General features: G+C 44.6%; 3 long non-coding RNA genes across 3 annotated transcripts; 2 read left to right on the top strand and 1 right to left on the bottom strand.

Moving 5' to 3' along the window:
- Positions 1–10,269: 10,269 nt before the first annotated feature.
- On the bottom strand, positions 10,270–11,217 carry LOC115207070 (uncharacterized). Its single transcript, XR_003880903.1, has 2 exons — positions 10,542–11,217; positions 10,270–10,363 (listed from the first exon to the last, which is right to left on the bottom strand). It is a non-coding gene; the product is annotated as an uncharacterized LOC115207070 (long non-coding RNA).
- A 962-nt stretch (positions 11,218–12,179) lies between these two features.
- On the top strand, positions 12,180–15,280 carry LOC115207069 (uncharacterized). The gene is made up of 3 exons (XR_003880902.1): positions 12,180–12,393; positions 13,483–13,553; positions 15,242–15,280. It is a non-coding gene; the product is annotated as an uncharacterized LOC115207069 (long non-coding RNA).
- Positions 15,271–16,893, top strand: LOC115207068 (uncharacterized). Its single transcript, XR_003880901.1, has 4 exons — positions 15,271–15,309; positions 15,682–15,778; positions 16,114–16,224; positions 16,520–16,893. It is a non-coding gene; the product is annotated as an uncharacterized LOC115207068 (long non-coding RNA).
- The last annotated feature ends 10,633 nt before the right edge of the window (positions 16,894–27,526 follow it).

Below are 27,526 nucleotides of genomic sequence, written 5' to 3'. Positions count from 1 at the left end.
CTGAGACTCATCTCTTAACAGGTAGGCTGGTAGTCTTACAGTAGGTCTGTCTTAACTGAAATGGTGCTCACATAACTTTCATTAGCTGGCTACGGTTAGCATGCTAGCTAGTTACTTACAGCTGTCAGTCAGTGCCCTATTTCTTGTTATTTCTCTGCTACACGTGGAGATCACCACAACATGTCCATCCCGAATTCCTAAATATGTATTAGCAGCCTGCATCAGTCTTTGAGGTGGAACCTAAATGAGAATTTTTGCTCCAGGACAGGAATTACTCGAAATAGGTGTGGCAACTTCTTCTGAGGTGTGCCTTGTTAGCATCCAAAAATGGAAGTCGCTTCACAGGCTCTCTTTTTAATTTCCTGAGAACCGGAACATCCGGCTGTTGGGGACTAGTGTTTGACTAATAAACTGGTCTGATGTCTGGGTGTGGTCAGAACAATTTTGTTCACTCAGGAACATGTAATGATTGATGCTGTATGTGTCCGAAGGTCTACATGAGCAGGTACGGTTGTTTTTAAGTACTGTGCGGCTTCCTGTGCGGCGGAATTTCTGTTTTTCCCCTCTCCGAGGTTTGTGTGTGTGAGACAAAGACACTGTGTGTGTACTACTACAATTAGCTTGTGTACTACTTACACAAGCTGACCAGTGTGTGTGTGTGTGTGTGTTAAGCTCGGTGGACAGTGTTTGAGAGGAAGTTTTCCTAAGAGTGGAGCAGGCCGATGTGGCCATAGAGGCCCATGAGTCTTGTGTGAGAAGGGGGGAAAGAGAGAGGTGGAGTCTCAGAGAGAGGCAGAATTTAAGACTATGTCCATAACCAAGATTCACTCGTCCCAATTATTCTGTGTCACACTGTCTAAAAAATAGGTTTGTAATTAACAGGCCTCAGCTCAACGCTCTCTCCCAAGTCTTGTTTCTAAGTCATTCTCTTAATTGGCATATCTGTGAAAGCCAAGTCCTGAAATACAAGATACAGATTGTCTCGTCTTAGACCTAATCAAATCGAATGTCCTAGTCAGGCACTAATATATCATAAAGAGCCTACATAAATAAACTGGTGCCTGTACAACTCCATTTGAATCCATACGAAGTAGCTCTATATCCTCCCTAAATAGACTTAGCAGAAATATAATAAGATATTCTTAAGGTTAGAGTTATGTTCAGGCATTGACTCCAAATTCTTAAGGTTATGCCTTAACTCCGAATGTTTATGGTAAGGGTTAAGGTTTGGGATAGGCTTCAAACAAAAATATCAAAAACAACTTTCTATCACTGGATTCAAACTGGCAACCTTTGGAATCAGAGGCAGATGCGCTTACAGCAATCCGCCATCCTCGTCCACAACACCCAACAAAACCAAAACCTACTTGAAGGTGCTCATTGTTGCCCCAGTGGCCGATTTCCACATCTCCCGATGTCCTCAGACATGGATGGACGTCGATTAATGACTTGTATCATGGGTGACCTTTCTGATTATTGAAACATTGTGTTATTTCACCTCTAGTGTATTATCTGCTTCAGCGAGTTTGTATCTTATTTCATTTTTGTATCACAAAGCTCATTTTGTATCTCAACCGACTGTATAAAATAACTGTCCAAAGGTTCTACACGTTCTCCACTTCCCCTTCTGTACATACACTATATATACAAAAGTATGTGGACACCCCTTCAAATTAGTGGATTTGGCTATTTCAGCCACACCCGTTGCTGACAGGTGTATAAAACCGAGCACACAGCTACGCAATCTCCATAGACAAACATTGGCAGTAGAATGGCCTTACTGAAGAGCTCAGTGACTTTAAACATGGCACCATCATAGGATGTCACCTTTCCAACAAGTAAGTTCATCAAATTTCTGCCCTGCTAGAGCTGACCCTGTCAACCGTAAGTGCTGTTATTATGAAGTGGAAACGTTTGGGAGCTACCTGCGAAACAGTAGGCCAAACAAGCTCACAGAACGGGACCGCTAAGTGCTGAAGCGCGTAGCGTGTACAAATCGTCTGTCCTCAAGTTGCAACACTCACTACCGAGTTCCAAACTGCCTCTGGAAGCAACGTCGGCACAATAACTGTTCATCGGGAACTAAATTAAATGAGTGTCCATGTCCGAGCAGCCACACACAAGCCTAAGATCACCATGCGCAATGCCAAGCTCGCCACCATTGGACTCTGGATCAGTGGAAACGCATTCTCTGGAGTAATGAATCGTGCTTCACCAACTGGCAGTCCAACTGACGAATCGGGTTTGGCGGATGCCAGGAGAACGCTACCTGCACCAATGCATAGTGCCAAATGTAAAGTGTGGTGGAGGAGGAATAATAGTCTGGGGATGATTTTCATGGTTAGGGCTAGGCCCCTTACTTCCAGTGAAGGGAAATCTTAACACTACAGCAGGCCTGGTCAATTATTTTCCATGGAGGGCCACATTAGAATACATTTTTGCCATCGCGGGCCAGAATCATATTACAGGATTATACATCATGTGTATGACTGACAGATATCTACTGTAAATCACGTCCAGATATGCCACTTATTTTACTTTTTTAACATTCACAGAAATAAACCACATCCATGTTCTCCTTTTGGTAGGTATTTTCACTACACAAAGGGAAAAGTACAGTGCATTCAGCAGCACGGACAGAACTCTTGTTAACGTGTATGCACAAAAACCCAAGAAAGAGAGAGAGCTCAACATTACATTTAAACTACTCAATCAGTGTGAAGAGTGAAGTCACTGATGGACATTGACTAGAGCAGTGAAGTCAGGTATAGTTTCTGACGTCGCTATGTGCAGGATTGCTGAGAGGTGAGTCAGTAAGAGATGGGACTTGTTATATTTCATCGCTGAAAATGTATGTTCACATACAGTGAGGGAAAAAAGTATTTGATCCCCTGCTGGTTTTGTACGTTTGCCCACTGACAAAGAAATGATCAGTCTATAATTTTAATGGTAGTTTTATTTGAACAGTGAGAGACAGAATAACAACAAAAAAATCCAGAAAAACGCATGTCAAAAATATTAAATTGATTTGCATTTTAATGAGGGAAATGCACAGAGCACATGCTTTCGCCAGTAAGGCCTTTTTGAAATCGGACACTGTGGTTGGATTAAGGAGAATCTTATCTTTAAAATGGTGTATAATACTTGTATGTTTGAGAAATTTTCATTATGAGATTTCTGTTGCTTTGAATTTGCCGCCCTGCACTTTCACTGGCTGTCGTCATATATACCGCATATATACCGCTAACGGGATCAAGCCATAACAAGCCACACACGTCACAGGTACTATTTGTACCTGTGACGTGTGTGTCAGCCTGTCAGTCACTGTCTGTCCTTGTGCAGTTGTTATTTTACACAAAGGCGAGAATTCATTGGGCTTTTAATTTGAATAACAAATAGAAGAGTTTTGAAAAACCTATCGCAAATTCTTTATGTGATCTGAGCATGATTCTGCGGGCCATATTGAATCAGGCCCCTTTGCCCTGTTCTAGATGATTCTGTGCTTCCAACTTTGTGGCAACAGTTTGGGGAAGGTCCTTTCTTGTTTCAGCATGACAATATCCCCGTGCACTAAGCGAGGTCCATGCAGAAAGGGTTTGTCGAGATCGGTGTGGAAGAACTTGACTGGCCTGCACAGAGCCCTGACCTCAACCCCATCGAACACCTTTGGGATGAATTGTAACGCCGACTGCGAGCCAGGCTTAATCGCCCAACGTCAGTGCCTGACCTCATTTATGCTCGTGGCTGAATGGAAGCAAGTCCAAGCAAGTCCAAGTTCCGAAATCTAGTAGAAAGCCTTCCCAGAAGAGTGGGGGCAGTTATAGCAGCAAAGGGGGGACCAACTCCATATTAGTTAATGATTGTGAGGCACGATACATATTCGACAGTCACAAGATGGGACTTCAAATAGACCTATGTCAAGGGAACTGTAGCCTACTGTTTAGATGGGTTAAATGGGAACTGAAATCTGGACACTGACTGTAGGTCTATAACCTCACATAGCCTTAATAATAACTCCAGCAGAATTAAGCATTTCTTTTAGTAAAATGATACACGAAATGTAGGCAAAATTTGGACTTGTGAACAGGAGTGGAGAAATATGATTTATTTCTGCATCTTGAGAGAATGTAATGCTCAGTTAGATACCATCTGTAGAGGTGCTGTCTTCATAAAAGCTGATAGTATTTCAACCACATAAAATATGCATCGAAGCCCAACTGAAATCTTATAAGAAACATGTTGGGTCATTTTCACAGATTTCTTTTTCCTTAATGTGTAAAACTGATGTAATTTGGACATTTTGCACAGATTTGTTTTTTTGCAATTTATTTATTTTTGCGTTATTGTATTTTTTCCCCCGTCTCTAAATGCCTTTGCTCTGCGAAAAATGACAGAGAGAACTTTACCGATGTCAACTAGATTGAAGCATCCATTCTATCGATCTATTACATTATTCCGTTGAGCAAGGGTTGATTTAGTCTTTTGGGACAACATATGACAAAAGAGAAGCTACATGAATCTATTTATAGACAAATTGACTAACAAATAGCATCCCAAAATGTCGTAAATTATAAGCAGAAACATATCTAAAATCAGGCAACAACAAAAAATCCTGCACCCCCTGTCAAAAAAAAAAATTCTGCCATCTTTGACTAGCCTATGTTCTATATTTGCGGGTTGGGTGCGGGCGGGTGCTGGTGAACAAACAGCTGACTGCACACCATTAATAAACGCTTCTTCCACGTACCTCTTGAGGTGGATTTAAACTTTTCAGGGGGATTTCAGTTTTTATTTTCTTTACAATATTTTGCCGGTTTTCAAAGGCCACAGATGTTCTAGTTGTCCAGTTAAAAATGTATAAGCTTGTGAAACCATGTTAATTTACATTTTTGAAATTTTTGAAAAAACACTCGCCCATTCTCAAACGGGACCTGTGTCTGGTCTATTCCACCAAGACGCAGCTACTCTTTAGGAAATCTCTTTCCTCTCCTCACACACCCACACAATCATTCACAAACCCTCACTGGTCAACTCATGTAAGTAGTAGCCTACACAACCTAATTGTAGTAGTGCGCACACACACAGTGGATGTGTCCGAATACCCATACTAATGTACTAAATGCACTGCTCAAAAAAATAAAGGGAACACTTAAACAACACAATATAACTCCAAGTCAATCACACTTCTGTGATATCAAACTGTCCACTTAGGAAGCAACACTGATTGACAATAAATTTCACATGCTGTTGTGCAAATGGAATAGACAACAGGTGGAAATGATAGGCAATTAGCAAGACACCCCCAATAAAGGAGTGGTTCTGCAGGTGGGGACCACAGACCACTTCTCAGTTCCTATGCTTCCTGGCTGATGTTTTGGTCACTTTTGAATGCTGGCGGTGCTTTCACTCTAGTGGTAGCATGAGACGGAGTCTATAACCCACACAAGTGGCTCAGGTAGTGCAGCTCATCCAGGATGGCACATCAATGCGAGCTGTGGCAAGAAGGTTTGCTGTGTCTGTCAGCGTAGTGTCCAGAGCATGGAGGCGCTACCAGGAGACAGGCCAGTACATCAGAAGACGTGGAGGAGGCCGTAGGAGGGCAACAACCCAGCAGCAGGACCGCTACCTCCGCCTTTGTGCAAGGAGGAGCATGAGAAGCACTGCCAGAGCCCTGCAAAATGACCTCCAGCAGGCCACAAATGTGAATGTGTCTGCTCAAACGGTCAGAAACAGACTCCATGAGGGTGGTATGAGGGCCCGACGTCCACAGGTGGGGGTTGTGCTTACAGCCCAACACCGTGCAGGACGTTTGGCATTTGCCAGAGAACACCAAGATTGGCAAATTCGCCACTGGCGCCCTGTGCCCTTCACAGATGAAAGCAGGTTCACACTGAGCACGTGACAGACGTGACACAGTCTGGAGACGCCGTGGAGAACGTTCTGCTGCCTGCAACATCCTCCAGCATGACCGGTTTAGCGGTGGGTCAGTCATGGTGTGGGGTGGCATTTCTTTGGGGGGCCGCACAGCCCTCCATGTGCTCGCCAGAGGTAGCCTGACTGCCATTAGGTACCGAGATGAGATCCTCAGACCCCTTGTGAGACCATATGCTGGTGCGGTTGGCCCTGGGTTCCTCCTAATGCAAGACAATGCTAGACCTCATGTGGCTGGAGTGTGTCAGCAGTTCCTGCAAGAGGAAGGCATTGATGCTATGGACTGGCCCGCCCGTTCCCCAGACCTGAATCCAATTGAGCACATCTGGGACATCATGTCTCGCTCCATCCACCAACGCCACGTTGCACCACAGACTGTCCAGGAGTTGGCGGATGCTTTAGTTCAGGTCTGGGAGGAGATCCCTCAAGAGACCATCCGCCTCCTCATCAGGAGCATGCCCAGGCGTTGTAGGGAGGTCATACAGGCACATGGAGGCCACACACACTACTGAGCCTCATTTTGACTTGTTTTAAGGACATTACATCAAAGTTGGATCAGCCTGTAGTGTGGTTTTCCACTTTAATTGGATTTCCATTGATTATTTTTGTGATTTTGTTGTCAGCACATTCAACTATGTAAAGAAAAAAGTATTTAATAAGATGATTTCTTTCATTCAGATCTAGGATGTGTTGTTTAAGTGTTCCCTTTATTTTTTTGAGCAGTATACTTCAACTGCATACTATGTATTCATCGGCAGGGGTGCCATCAAGGATTTTGGGCCCCATTTGAAAAGATATCACATTGGGCACCACCACCACAGGCCACACCAACCCTGCCCAATTGCTGTAACCACACACCTCCAGAACCCAATCGACCCATTCAAAGCTTTAAATAACTACCTTTGCAGGCTTGCAACTCTCTTGTAGTCCAATATTTACTGTACGATATTTACTGACAGTGAGCTGTGAAAATATAACACTGTGCAGACATGCATGCAACATTCTGCATACAGTGGAATTCACTATTCGATGCAAGACTGATACCCTCTATAAGAAATATGCTAAAGGCCATCTTTTACAGTCTAAATGTAATATTAATGGTAAATTCCTTGAATGAAATTCTCTAACATTAATGAATAACTTAAAATACCTCTTCAATTAAAATAAATGTTTGAACTAAGTATACATACCAACTAGAAAATAAGCCGCTGTAAAAGTGGAAATGGAAAACAAAATGGAAATGAAAAGGCCTGATGGTGGCGCTAGAGGAAAGGTCAAGTGGTCACCAAATCAATAGGTTCCTTCCACTTGAGGTCTTGATTGTGCAAAACAAATTGAATGGCAATCCAGCCATTATTTTGAGATATATTCTGTTCTTAGTCTGTTCTCAGCCTTGTTCTCAGCCTGTGGGCATCATGTGCATAGTGATCCAATATCCATAGCCATGCCATTTAACAGTTATCACTGGCCCTTGCTCAGCCTTACTCACCAAGAGCCCAGCGCCGAGCCTTCTTGCTAGCAAAGTCACTGATCAAGTCTTTGAAGTCCAACTGTCTAATGAACTGACTTTCAATGGACAGCATGGCAAGACTGCAAAGCAATTTGATCAGTTTTAGCTTACTGAAAGCTCTCTCGCCACTAGCAACAGTCACAGGCAGTGTGCAAAATATACGTAAAGCAATGCACACTTCTCCAGAAATACTTTGCAGCTGCATCTTACAAATTGCATTCAGGAGACCAAGAGGGGACAAGTTAGGGGGGAAAGTGGCAGCATAAACAGTGATCAGGTGTCTTACTTCATTTTGAAACTCAGGTGTAAGATCTCTGGAATACTTCATGATCAGTGGTTGGCACACAGAAGGGACTTTATCCTCACTAATCTGCCCAACTTTCAGAACAGCTGAAAATAATTCTACAATTTTTGCAGTGGTGTGGATCCTAGTGTCCAAGTCACTTATGTTGTCCATAGCTGTAAAAACACTGTGTTCTGAAACACCGCTGCTGCACTGTCCTGAGCTGTCTCCTCTTGAGAGGTCTCATCATGGAATCTCTTCCATTTCCTCTGTGTTCCCAAACACCATTGCTGCACTGTCCTGAGCTGTCTCCTCTTGAGAGGTCTCATCATGGAATCTCTTCCTTTCCTGTGTTCCCAAACACCGCTGCTGCACTGTCCTGAGCTGTCTCCTCTTGAGAGGTCTCATCATGGAATCTCTTCCTTTTCCTCTGTGTTCTGAAACACCGCTGCTGCACTGTCCTGAGCTGTCTCCTCTTGAGAGGTCTCATCATGGAATCTCTTCCTTTCCTCTGGCGGCTGTGTTCCTTTCTAAATTGAGGTGCAACATCCATTTGCGTAGCAATCAGTATTGCCTCAGACAGACTCCCATCCATCTCTAAGAGCCTGCATCTCTTCCTTTAAGGCTCTGATATTGGCTGCCTCTGTGTCAAGGGAGATTTTTCCTGACTGGAGAATCACATCCCTGTCCTCAATACATTGCAGTACCTGCAATTATGCCAGCTGACATGTCATTCAACACAATGCTGCTCACCTGCTTCTTCAGTTGGGAGTAGGGCTGGTTCAGGGGTATGGGGATGGGGAGACAGGGCTGGTTCAGGGGTATGGGGATGGGGAGACGGGGCTGGTTCAGGGGTATGGGGAGACGGGGCTGGTTCAGGGGTATGGGGAGACAGGGCTGGTTCAGGGGGATGGGGAGACAGGGCTGGTTCAGGGGGATGGGGAGACAGGGCTGGTTCAGGGGGATGGGGAGACAGGGCTGGTTCAGGGGGATGGGGATAGGGAGACAGGGCTGGTTCAGGGGTATGGGGATGGGGAGACAGGGCTGGTTCAGGGGTATGGGGAGACAGGGCTGGTTCAGGGGTATGGGGAGACAGGGCTGGTTCAGGGGTATGGGGATGGGGAGACAGGGCTGGTTCAGGGGGATGGGGATGGGGAGACAGGGCTGGTTCAGGGGTATGGGGAGACAGGGCTGGGTATGGGGATGGGGAGACAGGGCTGGTTCAGGGGGATGGGGATGGGGAGACAGGGCTGGTTCAGGGGTATGGGGATGGGGAGACAGGGCTGGTTCAGGGGGATGGGGAGACAGGGCTGGTTCAGGGGGATGGGGAGACAGGGCTGGTTCAGGGGGATGGGGAGACAGGGCTGGGTATGGGGATGGGGAGACAGGGCTGGGTATGGGGATGGGGAGACAGGGCTGGTTCAGGGGGATGGGGATGGGGAGACAGGGCTGGCTCAGGGGTATGGGGATGGGGAGACAGGGCTGGTTCAGGGGGATGGGGAGACAGGGCTGGTTCAGGGGGATGGGGAGACAGGGCTGGTTCAGGGGGATGGGGAGACAGGGCTGGGTATGGGGATGGGGAGACAGGGCTGGGTATGGGGATGGGGAGACAGGGCTGGTTCAGGGGGATGGGGATGGGGAGACAGGGCTGGCTCAGGGGTATGGGGATGGGGAGACAGGGCTGGTTCAGGGGTATGGGGATGGGGAGACAGGGCTGGTTCAGGGGGATGGGGATGGGGAGACAGGGCTGGTTCAGGGGGATGGGGAGACAGGGCTGGTTCAGGGGGATGGGGATGGGGAGACAGGGCTGGTTCATGGGGTATGGGGATGGGGAGACAGGGCTGGGTATGGGGATGGGGAGACAGGGCTGGTTCAGGGGTATGGGGATGGGGAGACAGGGCTGGTTCAGGGGGATGGGGATGGGGAGACAGGGCTGGTTCAGGGGTATCGGGATGGGGAGACAGGGCTGGTTCAGGGGGATGGGGAGACAGGGCTGGTTCAGGGGGATGGGGATGGGGAGATAGGGCTGGTTCAGGGGGATGGGGAGACAGGGCTGGGTATGGGGATGGGGAGACAGGGCTGGGTATGGGGATGGGGAGACAGGGCTGGTTCAGGGGGATGGGGATGGGGAGACAGGGCTGGTTCAGGGGGATGGGGATGGGGAGACAGGGCTGGTTCAAGGGTATGGGGATGGGGAGACAGGGCTGGTTCAGGGGTATGGGGATGGGGAGACAGGGCTGCTGAGCCTGAAGCTGCATCTGTTTGGCCTGGCACCAGGCAGGGGCAGGGACTACTGATTTATTATGAATAGCTTGCTAAAAGTTTGCCTGCATTGATTAAATGTCGGCTAAAAGAGGAGCGAAATGTAAACACTCCGAATTTTCTGTATAGATATTAAGTAACTAATGTTAGGCTACTTTTGCTCGCCTATTTCACTATGGACTAAGCTAACAGGTTAATTTCCACCACTCACGGACTACACCCACCTTCCTTTGTGAAACATTGGGTGACATATTGTCGCTCTTTCTTTTCTCTCTCTACTGTCTTTATTTTCCTTCTTTTCGTTTTTGGAAGCCAGATTTTTCTTTAGAAAGCTGAGACATGATGCTTCACCAGCACTCCTCACTCGCAATTCACTGCTAGCAAGTACCGTGGGGGGATACAGAGAAGAAAAACAAAAAGCAACCGTTAGTTTTATTAGTACATTGTAAATAAAATATTTATGATAGGTACAATTATTTCAATATTAAATTATTAAGCTAATGTCAGTCACAGACCCTTAAAATCGTCCTAACTCCCCCGTTCATCTGCACGTACCGTTTAGCAAAAACAATGCAGTATGCCACGGCCGCAACCCAGTAGTGACTCCTGACTGGCTGAGTAGGTGGGGTATTTTTCCACATCAAGCATATGGAAACCAGATGTTTGACTCCGTTCCATTAATTCCATTCCCGACGTTACAATGAGCCCTGTCGTCTTTATAGCTCCCCCTACCAACCTGCACTGCATCGCTCATGTAGCCCTTCTATCCCATTTAGAAAGGACAGAAACAGACAATTTGGTTCTATTTGAACATATTAATTAGTGAAACCAAAGTGCTGTAACATATATAAATTAAATCAAATAGCCTAGTACACACACACCAAAACTTTTCAAATCAAAAGGCTATTGCAGAGAAAGATTTACAGTCGAGTACATTGCAAATTCAGATCCGCTGGACAGCAACATAATAAACTAAAGCACTGATCATTGGGAAATAGATCAGAATGACTGCTATGGCTTGATCCAAAAATGACATAATGAAATAGTTAGCCACGGCTACAAAACTAAAACAATCCATGTATTCAAATCAAAAGGCCTGATTAACATGACACCAATAACGCAGCCACAGAGTCCTGGTACCGACACATTCAGAAATCAAAAGACGGTTAAGTATTTAAACAGCTCGAAGAAAACAGAAATCCAGTTTGAATAAATAAATACAAATCAAAGATGTAGCCTACGATGCAATACTCGTGATCATTTTTAAGGAGAACAAAAACAACAGCCTACATTTTAACACCAGCGCAGAATCTTCGCTATTTGGCATCTAACAATTAAGTAGCCTAGTGTTGTTGTTTGGGTTCTTGAAGAGAACTAGAGTCTATCACTTGCAGCCCATATCTTCCAATGCATTGTGGAAAAGTGTGCATCGAATTCTAATAGATGAAGAGCTGAAATGAGTACAACATCCTGGCATTTAAGCCATACTCGATTTTCGAAAATTCACATAGTCTACTATAAAACATATTTTCGCATAATGAGAATCCGTCATGCGCGATTGCGTTGTTTCCTGCTATTTGTTGATTTCGGTAGCGAGTCCCCTGATACCTTTGATCAGCTGTTGTCAAAACCGAAATGAGTATGACATCAGGGCATTTAAAGGGTACTTTATTTTCTTAATGTCGCACACTATACATTTTTTTCAGTATTCTCAAAACGGCCTACTATTTGGGGTATGGGTATTCGGGCACGGCCAGTGTCTTAGTCACACGTCTGTCATATTTAAACCCATACGCAAACTGTAGAAACACACCTCTGAAAGGGGGAAGAACATTCGAAAAACAAAGTCCGCCGCAAAGGACTTAAAAACAACCACACGTGGGCCCGGTTTCCCAAAAGCATCTTAAGGCTAAGTTCATCCTTAGAACCATAGGATCCTATTAACTTAACCTATTAAATTAACCTTAACATGCTTTGGGCAACCGCGACCTGCTCATGGAGACCTACGGACACATAGCGTCAATCATTACACGTTGCTAAGTGAACAAAATCTGTCTGACCACGCCCACACATCGACCCAGCGCATTAGTCGAACACACGCATATGGGGGGTGATAAGGGACATACATAAACCTAGGCAACCGTACCACCTGACATGACATGATACCAACGCCTCACTCACGATAGCCAGCTAACGTAGACGTTAGGCGCGATGACTAGCCTGTAAACGCAGCACTTTTTCAAACTGCCGCCTGGGATGTATTCTTCATTTACATCGATGAGATCCAGGTTCGTTTGAGTACCGCTGCCACCATGTTTCAATATGCTTTGTGTTATGGTCAGGACAGACAAAGATATATAGTTAAGCAAACTTTACTACGCATATTGTCAACCAGCACATTAATAAAGTAAGTAACAACTGGTTTCCGTTTCCTGTGTAACATCAATATTGCTACACTAACGTTAATGATTTACATGAACGAGAAGGGATAACATGGCGTCTGTACTTTTTTTTCAACGTTTTAGATCCAATTTGTCTTCTTTTCTATGAACAAAGGCTCAGTTTACTTTAGGTAAATATGTGATATAATGATAAAATGTGTTAGTGTTAATAATTGTACGAAAATAGCGTTTACAGTTCGCTAGCTTGATGCTAACCAAATGTAGCTTGGCTAAGCACTATAGTTGTTAGCTCTAGCCAAGTTGGTTTAAGTCAATGTCAGTTTAATGTAATGGTTGTAGTGTAACGGTGTAATTAAGTTGGTAAATTCCTGCATAAAATGGGTATTATGCCACCTCCTGGTGGATTAGTGTGTTTACATTGTCTAATACAGTCAGTGATAAAGGTATGGGTTTTAGGTAATCCACAGCAGAGCTACGGAGAGTTGAAAATTGAATGGTCCTGGAGTAGAAATGTATAAATCCCGGAGTAGAAATGTATAAATTGACATTACATCATAAAATCCACCTTTTACATCAGCTATGTATGCTATTAATAACTAGTGTTGTTGGTTTGCCGTCAAATAAGCCACTCTTTATATTGTAATGACCCGGCTGGGTCATAAAAGGAAAAGAGACGGACTCCAGGTGTGCAGGTTAGAACACAGGTTTATTCCTAAACTGGGCTATTGTCGTGGCCACAGCCCACGCCGCTAAATACCGAACGTACACAATTACACCATGTAGGGTTAAGGGTCACCCCCATAAGAACAGATCAAGGCCCGAACAGAAAGAGAGCGAGAGATGAGACAGTAATCCCTATTTATGCATTTCCAAATCCCGCGGGATTACCCATCATACCCCCCACCCTTTCCCTCTGTCCTGACACATTCAACCCCTGCTAGTAGCCATGAGAACCATAACACACCCACGAACACAGAACACAATACCGGGTTGTTACAATATGTTATTTGCCGAATCTGTTTTCCATGTGGATTTTATGCTAGCTGAAGTTCTGTCTGAAGTTGGTAGCTAACTTGAAAATGCATCTTCTTTAGGAGTGCTATTTATATCCTGTCGACTACTCATCATTCATTCATCCATACTGTGTCCCCTCCCATGATTGCAGGTAATTTATGACAAATGTATAAAGTATATGTTTTATAAATGTATGAGCACCAGCTGACAGCGTATTAGCCTGGTTTTGTTAGTTTAGGAAAATATGTGGTACATTCTAGGTATTATATTTCTTCACCACAAGAGTGTGACCTTGAGTAATTTCAGGTTCATTTGATATATTTTGAAGTAGTTTATTCAGATGTTGTGAATATGAGATTACACATGGAAACAATAGATTTTTATTATAGTAAATGAGGAATTATTAGTAATTGTTAAATACACTATACAATCAGAATGGCTTTGATAGACTTTTCAATTGTTCTTTTGTTAGTATATTATAGAGCAGATCTATGGAGAATTGCTGTGGGAGAGCTATTTATATCCTGTAGACTACTCATCATTCATCCATACTGTGTGTGTCCTATGATTGCAGCTTTGGAAATAAATTAACTATCCATCCATTACTCCTTCCTGTGTTGACTCACTGACTTGAGGGGCGGGACCAGGAAGGTCACAATAGCATTGTTTCGCATAGGCGTCCAGTAATTTAGAGGGATTTTATTCTCGAAATTGATACTGATAGTACAGTGAGTTTTATATATAATGTGCAGGGGCGGAAATCCCGGGGGGGACGGGGGGGACACGACCCCCCCATCCTGGGAAAAATATGATTTGTCCCCCCCAATATATCACTGAAACATAACTATGTAATTTAAATACTATTAATAATACGCAATGAAAGCAATTGTGCTGATTATAGACACTTAATAGCGCGTTTTTAAGTTTCAAAAGATTGCAACCCCCCCACCCTTTTCCCCACAATGGTTTGATCCACTGGCAAGGTAACAGAGGGGTCGTGTCTACTGTCTGAAAGGCACTCAATGAACGTAACTGACGTAAAGTTAATCCAGTCAATCGTGCACACACACTAGCTGAATATGCAGAGCTAGTGCGCAAATATTAACTATTAAGCTAGCTAGTACCTATTCCATTTATGTGGCCTCGTCAAAGATGGAATCTTTGCTATCGTCAATTTATTCCGAGATCAGCATGCAGATGATGTAAGTTAGTGCTTCAAAGTCCCTGTGATAAGGTTAGCGATAAACTGAAGTCCAAACTGAACAGAACTACACTCTTCTACCATTGTCTTAAATATATTTAATGGTCTCGTTGCAAAAGCTAAATTGTCGCAAGGGAACTTTTATTAATTTATTTATTTCACCTTTATTTAACCCGGGTAGCAAAGATTATAGCAAACACCACTGAAACGGAATTGGTGCTCGCTTGCTTTACAAATTCAGCTATTGTTGGAAGCCAGCCAATATGAAACAAACTATTAAAATTACAAAAGGTTGCAGCATATGTTGTGTAAATGGTGAACTCATACAGCTGTCAACTCTTGTCATTTTAATCCGTTTCACATTTGCTAGCTACCTTTTTAGATCGAAGCCCAAATAGAATGATAAAAGATAAGATGATAGAAGCCCATCTCCTACTGTAAATAACCTACACACTGTGTGTATGTAGCCAGCCAGCCAGGTAGAAAAATGGCAGAAAAATAAAAGACGGACATCAGAGTATTTTTCAGTACACCAAAACGCAAAGTAAGAACCCTAGTAGCCTAATATCTCGAAGACTAAAATGTTCATAAGAAAGAAATGAAATTCTAATGGAAATGTTTCACAATGATGTCATTAGGCAGAGCAGGCAACAGATGGCACACAGACAGCAGAGTTGGGGACAGACTGGCAGAGACGGAGTCTCAGGTAAGTTTGTTGAGTCTTTGTTTGGCAACATTATGAAAGGTTCTCAATTTTTTGGACTTGTAAAATAGGAACATAATTGGAAAATGCCATGGATACCCCCACTCTCAACTTAAACTGGTGACTGAACTAAGATTTGTTAAAGGCAATGGTATTGCTGTTGTGAGTAGTTGTGTAGTTTTGGGTACCGGTAGTTAGGAGTATGGCAAACACCTTATTTCTTTGGTTCCTCAATATACATTTACCATATTACAATGTAGGCTATGTGTTACAGCACTACTTTTGGTGTCCCCCTCAGGAATTGCTCTTGAGAAAATTTCATGTAATTGTCCCCCCCAAAGTTGATATCAGATTTTCGCCCCTGATAATGTGTAGATGTATGGTGACTCCACGTTTGAATGAACGGACCAACGGGACTGCCATGGGCAATTCCCTTGACGGGTACCAGGAATGGTGGAAAGACGATCTGAAGGTAATTATCTTTTCACACAACACAGCATTGTCCAGGCCTCCAGAGTATTCACTCTATCGCCTGCTATATGGAGGGGAGCCGCAGCAGTTAACTAATGTAAACAATGCAATTATGTATAACATTTATTGCATATACTGTAGTATATATTTTTTGGATTGGCAGTGTTTTTCTATTGCTGTTTTTGTGTAAACACGGACTGAGAAGGATGTGGATGTTTTTGACCAGGTAAAAATTATTGTCCGCTGTTAATTTATTTTCTGGCCTTCCAAGAGATGTATAAGATGTATTTGTAATAATATGAAATATAATTGCATTTATTTCTATTATCAATCAAGGTGAAACTGAACATGGGTAGGGCGCATGAGAAGGAGAGCCACCTGAGAAGAATCAAGGGGACCAAGTGCTTCGACATCTGGGTGAATGACTTGGCGAAGGACGAAAGGAAGGTGAGACCCGGGAAAGCTTGGTGCACTTTCGCTACTAGCTGGGGTCAACATCTGTTGAGAAGAATATTAAAATCTCATAACTATTTGCATTTGCTGCCTTGTGGTGGGCGGCATCGCCATGCTGACGGCAGTACCAATGCTGGCCCAGGGGTTTCTCCAAATAGTCAATCTCAAGGCTAACCACTGGGTCACGTTAAGTAACCGCCACTTCCAGGTAGGTACTGTTAAGGTGTATGTCTCCAGTCGTCATCACACCACTCTGGAGTTTCTCTCACAACTCATCTATCTTTTCCAGGGACCATCCCTTACCAACCCCACTGACATCAAAATTAGACAGGTATCCTTTCTTTTGTCTGCCATTAACATTATTGCATGTCTAATCAAACATTTAAATTAAATAATTCAATAACTATTTTTGCATACCTGATAATCATTTAACCTGTGTGTTTGCTTGTTTACGTCTGTCTCCTACCCTGTTCCCTTTACTCTGCTCCTGTTCTCCAGGACCTAGGAGTTCTGCCTAACACTCAGACATGGAACCACCCTCCAACTTTTCATTACATCAGCTACTGTTATTGTCAAGTTGTCATTATCTGCTAAGAAAGAGCAGGACAACTATCATACTGGGCACATAATGTGAGCTACACAGATTAGCTAAAAACACGAGCACTGAAAACACTCAGAATAAAGAGGGCAGCAACGCCTGGACTTTGCAGTTTCCCTCTGAGTCCACTACCTGTTGAAAAACATATGACAGGCAGAACTTCCCATCCACACAAGACCCACCTCCTCTCTATTCCACACACCAGAATTCTGTATTTCAGTCTGATTGCCATGTGAGTGTACAAAAAAATGGACACACATGTAAGTTTATTATGAAGATCCTTCATAATAAACTTAGACGCAAACTGACACGTGACGTGTCAGTGACACGTTATGCGACATGAACACTACATTTACATGACGTGTACGTGTCACGTGACGTGAATGCGTCGGCAGTTTGACGCCTTAGAAACAAACTTGTCTCCATTGACAGTCCATGTTAATTCATGGCGTTATTATATGGCACTAGTTAGAGGTTAGGTGACTTTGTGAGAGGTATCAGCAGCTTCATGAGGCTTAATTCTGGCATGAATCATCCCCCATACACGAACACTGGACTTCCCTTTTGGGCCCTGCACTTCTTTCCACTCTATCCCCCCGGGACTTGGGTGTGGGTCTGTGAAAGTTTATTTCAATCTGCATTTATCATATATTTACAGAGTCGATTCTACTACAAACATGCCCCTGCTAGATTAATCAATTCATAAATTTGTGCATACATGTACATCATCAATCAACACTCATATTCTTAAGTGAACAAAATCTGGGCAGTGTCTAAACCACCTGACCTACTTCAGCATGTACATGTCCTATTCCCTGACCTTTTAGGTCATAAATCAACACTCACATTCCTGAGTGAACAACATCTGCATCTTAACTGCTAACATGGCATAAGCCATGGCAAAATGTGTAGAATTGCATGATGTTTGCTTTAAAACTGCAAAGTTTTCTCACAATCCAATGGCAAAATGAGTAGAATTACACAGAACAAAAATATAAACGCAACATGTGAAGTGTTTGTCCCATGTTTCATGAGCTGAAATAAAAGATACCAGAAATTGTCCATATGCACAAAAAGCTAATTTCTCTAAAATGTTGTGCACAATTTTGTTAACATCCCTGTTATTGAGCGTTTCTCCTTTGCCAAGATAATCCACCTGACAGGTGTGGCATATCAAAAATCTGATTAAACAGCATGATCGTTACACAGGTGCCCCTAGTGCTGGGGACAATAAAAAACCAATCTAAAATGTGCATTTTTGTCACAGAACACAATGCCACAGATTTCTCAAGTTTTGAGGGAGCATACAATTGGCATGCTGGCTGCAGGAATTTCCACCAGAGCTGTTGCTAGGGAATTGAATGTACTTTTCTCTACCATAAGCCGCCTCCAATGTTGTTTTTGAGAATTTGGCAGTACATCCAACCTGCCTCACAACCGCTGTATTATGTTGTTTGGGCAAGTGGTTTGCTGATGTCAACGTTGTGAACAGAGTGCCCCTGGTGGCGGTGGGGTTATGGTATGGGCAGGCATAAGCTACGGACAACGAACACAATTGCATTTTATCATTGGCAATTTGAATGCACAGAACTACCGTGACGAGATCCTGAGGCCCATTTTGTTTAAGGTATCTGTGACCAACAAATGCATATCTGTATTCCCAGTCACGTGAAATCCATAGACTAAAGGCTAATGAATTAATTACAATTGACTGATTTCCTCATATGAACTGTAACTCAGTAAAATCTTTGAAATTGTTGCATTTTGTGTATATATTTTTGTCCATGAAATGAGTTATAAAACATCAAAATCTTCTCTCTGCCCAATAGAAAAATTGGTAGAATTTCAGAAAATCTGCAACATTTACTCTACAACCCATGGCAAATTGTGTAGAATTACAGGACATTAACTTTAAAGCGGCACATTTCTCTCTGCACTGCCAAGAGGGGTGCCACTGAAATGTTTTGCTTGCGATGCGCGTGGGGGGGAAACAAATCTCGCTAACGGGCCCAAAAAGCTAGAAACAGCCCTGCTCCTTTACCTCAATAACTAATACAACCTAGCCCTTTTGAATATATTACTCGCGAAATGTATATCAGTCACTAGTCATCGCGCTAATATTGAGAAAAATATTTACACTGGCCAGATTGATGTACATGTATGTACAAATTGATGCAATTTTTTCATCGAGCAGGTGCATCGGTTTGTAGTAGAATACTCTGTAAATACATAATAAATGTGAATTGAAATAAATGCGAATTGAACCCCAAAAGTTTGGAGCATGGGGATAGAGTAGACTAAATTAAATTGGACAGGCAGCTCACTTTCAGTTAGTCAACTACATGCAGCTTATCTTCTGTCTTTACTTGTTGCACAAGAATACTAAATAAACCCCTGCTCACCAGAATGTCATAAATTGATAGAATGAATGCTTCAATCTAGTTGACATCAGTAAAGTTGTCTTTCGTCTCTGAATCTCTCATGCAGCAAAGCATTTTAGGGACCGGAGAGAAAATGCAATAGCCAAAAAATAAATAATTTGAAATATTTTCTGTGCAAAATGTCATCAATGAAATCAGTTTGACCGGTTTTAAGGAAATCAAAATCTGTGAAAACTACCCAACATGTTTCTGATAGCACCTTTACAGATGATCTCTAATCGCGCATATTTCTCCAATCCTGTTCCCGAGTCAAAATTTGGTGAATGACTTTACTGCAAGAAATACGTAAAGGTCAATCAATCAATCTAGATCGTTTCCAAGATGGCGTAACAGTCGGACATGTGTTTGTCTTGTCCCGTGTAAATAGTCGTCTCGTTTTTTTCATATATTTTAATCTCACTTTCCATCTACGGACTGAATATACTTTCCTGCATCCCGCCTCACCCAATGTGGTATGGATCTGCTATTTTTATACTTTAGAACCGGAACCCCCATCAGAAGCTAGCCAGCTAACTAGCTACTAGCTAGTAGTCAGTTAGCCACTGCTAGCAGTCTTCACCATTAACACGAACACCAGCCAGCTTCAGTTCAGTCAATACCTGCCAGTCTGCACAGCGCGATATCAACCAAGAGCATATCGGACTGCTTTTTCTCTACCACATCACCGGATTCCTGCCGCAAACTCTGGACCAGTACACCGGATCATCCCAGCTAGCTAGCTGCAACCGAGTGGCTACTGCTGGCTAACGCCTGTTAGCCTTGAGCTAGCCTCAAGCTAGGCCCATCTCCCGGCTAGGCGAAGAGGTCTACCAGCTAATTCTTGGGCTACAATACCTCTTTTGCCAATTGGCCTGGACCCTTTATTGCCAACACAGAGCCCCGCCGATCCATCACGACTGGTCTGCCGACGTAATCGTCCGAGTTGGTTTCAACAGGCTTTTCCGTTGCGACGTCGCCGAAGACCCATCTGCTAGCCCCGGCCCGCTGGCTTTCTGAATCGCTGTGTCTCCAGCTCGCCTAGCGTAGTAGCGACTACCGAATGGCTCCCTGACTCACCTATTGCTGCTCATTGGACTCTATGATCACTCGGCTACACATGCCTCTCCCTAATGTCAATAGGCTTTGTCTACTGCTGTTTAGGTTAGTTATTATTGTTTTATTTCACTGTAGTGCCCCCAGCCCCGCCCAACATGCCTTAGATAGCTCTTTTGTCCCACCCCCACACATGTGGAGTCCTCACCTGGCTTAACTGGTGCCTCCAGAGACACAACCGCTCTCATCGTCACTCAGTGCCTAGGTTTACCTCCACTGTAACTGTACTCACATCCTACCGTACTCTTGTCTGTACATTATGCCCTGAATCTATTCTATCACGCCCAGAAATCTGCTCCTTTCATTCTCTGTTCCCAATGCACTAGATGACCAGTTCTTATAGCCTTTAGCCGTACCCTTATCCTACTCCTCCTCTGTACCACTGGTGATGTAGAGGTTAACCCCGGCCCTGTAGCCCCCAGTACCACACCGATTCCCCAGGTGCTCTCATTTGTTGACTTCTGTAACCATAAAAGCCTTGGTTTCATGTATGTTAACATCAGAAGCCTCCTCCCTATGTTTGTTTTATTCACTGCTTTAGCACACTCCACCAACCCTGATGTCCTAGCCGTGTCTGAATCCTGGCTTAGGAAGGCCACCAAGAATTCTGAAATTTCCATCCTCAACTACAACATTTTCCGCCAAGATAGAACTGCCAAAGGGGGTGGAGTTACAATCTACTGCAGAGTATTGTCATACTGTCCAGGTCTGTGCCCAAAAAGGTTGAGCTTCTACTTTAAAAAATCTACCTTTCCAGAAATAAGTCTCTCACCGTCGCCGCTTGTTATAGACCCCCCTCAGCCCCCAGCTGTGCCCTGGACACCATACAGTGGATATAAAAAGTCTACACACCCCTGTTAATATGCCAGGTTTTTGTGATGTAAAATAATGAGACAAAGATAAATCATGTCAGAACTTCTTCCACCTTTAATGTGAACAATTCAATTGAAAAACAAACATCTTTGAGGGGGAAAAATAAAAAATAAAAAACTCACAATAACCTGGTTGCATAAGTGTGCACACCCTTAAACTAATACTTTGTTGAAGCACCTTTTGATTTTATTACAGCACTCAGTCTTTTTGGGTAGGAGTCTATTAGCATGGCACATCTTGATGTGGCAATATTTGCCCACTCTTCTTTGCAAAAGCACTCCAAATCTGTCAGATTGCAAGGACATCTCCTGTGCACAGCCCTTTTCAGATCAATTGATTGCCCCCCCCCCCCCCATCTATCTTCAGAGTTCGTACTGTTAGGTGACCTAAGCTGGGATATGCTTAACACCCCGGCCATCCTACAATCTAAGCTAGATGCCCTCAATCTCACAAATGATCAAGGAACCTACCAGGTACAACCCTAAATCTGTAACCATGGGCACCCTCATAGATATCATCGTGACCAACTGGCCCTCTAAATACACCTCTGCTGTCTTCAACCAGGATCACAGCAATCACTGCCTCATTGCCTGCGTCCGTAATGGGTCTGCGGTCAAACGACCACCCCTCATCACTGTCAAACGCTCCCTAAAACACTTCAGTGAGCAGACCTTTCTAATCGACCTGGCCCGGGTATCCTGGAAGGATATTGACCTCATCCCGTCAGTAGAGGATTCATAGTTGCTCTTTAAAAGTGCTTTCCTCACCATCTTAAATAAGCATGCCCCATTCCCAAAAAAATTGACCTAAGAACAGATATAGCCCTTGCATCACCCCAGACTTGACTGCCTTTGACCAGCACAAAAACATCCTGTGGCGTACTGCATTAGCATCAAATATCCCCCACGAAATGCAACTTTTCAGGGAAGTCAGGAACCAATATACACAGTCAGTTAGGAAAGCTAAGGCTAGCTTTTTCAAACAGAAATTTTCATCCTATAGCACTAATTCCAAAATGCTTTGGGACACTGTAAAGTCCATGGAGAATAAGAGCACCTCCTCCCAGCTGCCCACTGCACTGAGGCTTGGAAACACTGACACCACTGATAAATCTACAATAATCGAGAATTTCAATAAGAATTTTTCTATGGCTACCCCTACCCCGGCCAACAGCTCTGCACCCCCCGCACAAACTTGCCCAAGCTCCCCCCCCCTTCTCCTTCACCCAAATCCAGACAATTGATGTTCTGAAAGAGCTGCAAAATCTGGATCCCTACAAATCAGCTGGGCTAGACATTTACATTTAAGTCATTTAGCAGACGCTCTTATCCAGAGCGACTTACAAATTGGTGCATTCACCTTATGATATCCAGTGGAACAACCACTTTACAATAGTGCATCTAAATCTTTTAAGGGGGGGGTAGAAGGATTACTTTATCCTATCCCAGGTATTCCTTAAAGAGGTGGGGTTTCAGGTGTCTCCGGAAGGTGGTGATTGACTCCGCTGTCCTGGCGTCGTGAGGGAGCTTGTTCCACCATTGGGGTGCCAGAGCAGCGAACAGTTTGGACTGGGCTGAGCGGGAACCGTGCTTCCTCAGAGGTAGGGGGGCCAGCAGGCCAGAGGTGGAGGAACGCAGTGCCCTTGTTTGGGTGTAGGGCCTGATCAGAGCCTGAAGGTATGGAGGTGCCGTTCCCCTCACAGCTCCGTAGGCAAGCACCATGGTCTTGAAGCGGATGCGAGCTTTAACTGGAAGCCAGTGGAGAGAGCGGAGGAGCGGGGTGACGTGAGAGAACTTGGGAAGGTTGAACACCAGACGGGCTGCGGCGTTCTGGATGAGTTGTAGGGGTTTAATGGCACAGGCAGGGAGCCCAGCCAACAGCGAGTTGCAGTAATCCAGACGGGAGATGACAAGTGCCTGGATTAGGACCTGCGTCGCTTCCTGTGTGAGGCAGGGTCGTACTCTGCGAATGTTGTAGAGCATGAACCTACAGGATCGGGTCACCGCCTTGATGTTAGTGGAGAACGACAGGGTGTTGTCCAGGATCACGCCAAGGTTCTTAGCACTCTGGGAGGAGGACACAAGGGAGTTGTCAACCGTGATGGCGAGATCATGGAACGGGCAGTCCTTCCCCGGGAGGAAGAGCAGCTCCGTCTTGCCGAGGTTCAGCTTGAGGTGGTGATCCGTCATCCACACTGATATGTCTGCCAGACATGCAGAGATGCGATTCGCCGCCTGGTTATCAGAAGGGGGAAAGGAGAAGATTAATTGTGTGTCAATCTGGATTCAATCTGGACAATCTGAAATTGTTGCAGCCCCCTTTCGTATCGTCTGAGATCTCCAAAAATTGGAAAGCTGCCGCGGTCATCCCCCTCTTCAAAGGGGGAGACACTCTAGACCCAAACTGTAATAGACCTATATCCATCCTGCCCTCTTCGAAAGCCAAGTTAACAAACAGATCATCGACCATTTCGAATCCCACTATACCTTCTCCGCTATGCAATCTGGTTTCAGAACTGGTCACGGGTGCACCTCAGCCACGCTCAAGGTCCAAAACGATACCATAACCACCATCGATAAAAGACAGTACTGTGCAGCCGTCTTCATCGACCTGGCCAAGACTTTCGACTCTGTCAATCACCGCATTCTTATCTGCAGACTCAATAACCTTGGTTTCTCAAATGACTGCCTCGCCTGGTTCACCAACTACTTTTCAGATAGAGTTCAGTGTGTCAAATCGGAGGGCCTGTTGTCCGGACCTCTGGCAGTCTCTATGGGGGTGCCACAGGGTTCAATTTTCGGGCCGACTCTTTTCTCTGTATATATCAATGATGTCGCTCTTGCTGCTGGTGATTCTCTGATCCACCTCTACGCAGACGACACCATTCTGTATACATCTGGCCCTTCTTTGGACACTGTGTTAACAAACCTCCAAACAAGCTTCAATGCCATACAACACTCCTTCCGTGGCCTCCAACTGCTTTTAAATGCTAGTAAAACTAAATGCATGCTCTTCAACCGATTGCTGCCCCGCACCCAGCCGCCCGACTGGCATCACTACTCTGGACGGTTCTGACTTAGAATATGTGGACAACTACAAATACCTAGGTGTCTGCTTAGACTGTAAACTCTCCTTCCAGACTCACATTAAGCATCTCCAATCCAAAATAAAATCTAGAATTGGCTTCCTATTTCGCAACAAAGCCTCCTTCACTCATGCTACCAAACATACCCTCGTAAAACGGACTATTCTACCGATCCTTGATTTCGGCGATGTCATTTACAAAATAGCCTCCAACGTTCTACTCAGCAAATTGGATGTAGTCTATCACAGTGCCATCCGTTTAGTCACCAAAGCCCCATATACTACCCACCACTGCGACTTGTATGCTCTCGTTGGCTGGCCATCGCTACATATTTGTCGCCAAACCCACTGGCTCCAGGTCATCTATAAGTCTTTGCTAGGTAAAGCCCCGCCTTATCTCAGCTCACTGGTCACCATAGCAACACCCGTAGCACGCGTTCCAGCAGGTATATTTGACAGGTCATCTCCTTTGTCGGCTTTTCCTTCCAGTTCTCTGCTGCCAATGACTGGAACGAATTGCAAAAATCACTGAAGCTGGAGACTTATATCTCCCTCTCTAACTTTAAGCATCAGCAGTCAGAGCAGCTTACCGATCAATGTACCTGTACATTGCCCATCTGTAAATAGCACATCCAACTACCTCATCCCCATATTGTTTTGTTTTTTTGCTCTTTTGCACCCCAGTATCTCTATTTGCACATCTATCACTCCAGTGTTGATGCTAAATTGTAATTATTTTGCCTCTATGGCCTATTTATTGCCTTACCTCCCTAATCTTACTACATTTGCACACACTGTACATAGATTTTTCTATTGTGTTATTGACTGTGCGTTTGTTTATCCCATGTGTAACTCTGTGTTGTTGTTTTTGTCGCACTGCTTTGCTTTATCTTGGCCAGGTCGCAGTTGTAAATCTCAACTGGCCTACTTGGTTAAATAAAGGTGTATTTTTTAACTCTCTTGGTAGATAGTGTGATCTACAGCTTATAAGGTACTCAACCTCAGGTGAGCAATACCTTGAGACTTCTTTAATATTAGACATGGCGCACCAGCTGTTGACAAAAAGACACACAACCTGCCGTTGCATTGAAAATCCCTCCAGCTCTATATTGTCCGTGTCGTTGTTCAGCCACGACTCAGTGAAACATAGGATATTTCAGTACTTAATGTCCCGTTAGAAATGTAATTGTAATCGTAGGTCATCCATTTTATTTTCCTATGATTGCATGTTGGAAATTAGAAGTCAATTGATGCATCCCTCGGAGGGGTGCGTCACTTGAGTGGGTTGAGTCACTGACCTGATCTTCCTGTCCGGGTTGGCGCCCCCCTTGGTTTGTGCCGTGGGGGAGTAAAGCCCATCTTCGTGGGCTATACTCGGCCTTGTCTCAGGATGGTAAGTTGGTGGTTGAAGAAATCCCTCTAGTGGTGTGGGGGCTGTGCTTTGGCAAAGTGGGTGGGGTTATATCCTGCCGTTTGGCCCTGTCCAGGGGTATAGTCGGACGGGGCCACAGTGTCTCCCGACCCCTCTTGTCTCAGCCTCCAGTATTTATGCTGCAGTAGTTTATGTGTCGGGGGCTAGGGTCAGTCTGTTATATCTGGAGTATTTCTCCTATCTTATCCGGTGTCCTGTTTGAATTTAAGTATGCTCTCTCTAATTCTCTCTCTAATTCTCTCTTTCTTTCTCTCTTTCTCTCTCTCAGAGGACCTGAGCCCTAGGACCATGCCTCAAGACTACCTGGCCTGATGACTCCTTGCTGTCCCCTGTCCACCTGGTCGTACTGCTGCTCCAGTTTCAACTGTTCTGCCTGCGGCTATGGAACCCTGACCTGTTCACCGGACATGCTACCTGTCCCAGACCTTCTGTTTTCAACTCTCTAGAGACAGCAGGAGCGGTAGAGATACTCTGAATGAGCGGCTATGAAAAGCCAACTGTCATTTACTCCTGAGGTGCTGACGTGTTGCACCCTCGACAACCACTGTGATTATTATTATTTGACCCTGCTGGTCATCTATGAACATTTGAACATCTTGGCCATGTTCTGTTATAATCTCTACCCGGCACAGCCAGAAGAGGACTGGCCACCCCTCATAGCCTGGTTCCTTCCTAGGGAGTTTTTCCTAGCCACTGTGCTTCTACACCTGCATTGCTTGCTGTTTGGGGTTTTAGGCTGGGTTTCTGTACAGCACTTTGAAACATCGGCTGATGTAAGGGCTTTATAAATACATTTGATTGATTGAATTGTACCCAAGAAGGCAAAGATAACTGAACTAAATGACTACTGCTCGGTAGCACTCTCTTCTGTTAGCATGAAGTGCTTTGAGAGACTAGTTAAGGATCATATCACCTCCACCTTACCAGCCACCTTAGACCCACTTCCGTTTGCATACCACCCCAACAGGTCCACAGATGATGCAATCGCCATCACACTGCACGCTGCCCTATCCCATCTGGACAAGAGGAATACCTATGTAAGAAGGCTGTTTATTGACTACAGCTCAGGATTCAGCACCATAGTTTCCATCCAAGCTCATCATTAAGCTGGATGCCCTGGGTCTCAACCCCGCCCTGTGCAATTAGGTCCTGGACTTTCTGACGGGCTGCCCCCAGGTGGTGAAGGTAGGAAACAACATCTCCACTTCGCTGACTCTCAACACTGGGGCCCCAGAAGGGTGCGTGCTCAGTGCCCTCCTGTACTCCCTGTTCACCCACGACTGCGTGGCCATGCACGCCTCCAACTCAATCATGAAGTTTGCAGACGACACAACAGTAGTGGGCTTGATTACCAACAACGACGAGATGGCCTACAGGGAAGAGGTGAGGGCATTCGGAGTGTGGTGTCAGGAAAACAACCTCTCACTCAACATCAACAAAACAAAGGATGATCATGGACTTCAGGAAACAGCAAAGGGAGCACCCCCCTATCCATATCAAAGGGACAGCAGTGGAGAAGGTGGAAAGTTTTACGTTTCTTGGCGTACACAATACGAACAAACTGAAATGGTCCATTCACACAGACAGTGTGGTGAAGAAGGCGCAACAGTGCCTCTTCCACCTCAGGAAGCTGAAGAAATTTGGCTTGTCACCCAAAACCCTAACAAACTTTTACAGATGCGCAATCGAGAGCATCCTGTTGGGCTGTATCACAGCCTGGTACGGCAACTGCACTGCCCTCAACCGCAAGGCTCTCCAGATGGTGGTTATGTATGC

Source organism: Salmo trutta, chromosome 14 (assembly GCF_901001165.1).
Source record: "Salmo trutta chromosome 14, fSalTru1.1, whole genome shotgun sequence".
Classification (NCBI taxonomy): Eukaryota; Metazoa; Chordata; class Actinopteri; order Salmoniformes; family Salmonidae; genus Salmo; species Salmo trutta.
Note: the sequence above shows the minus strand (reverse complement) of the source record. Positions and strands in the feature narration are given on the sequence as shown.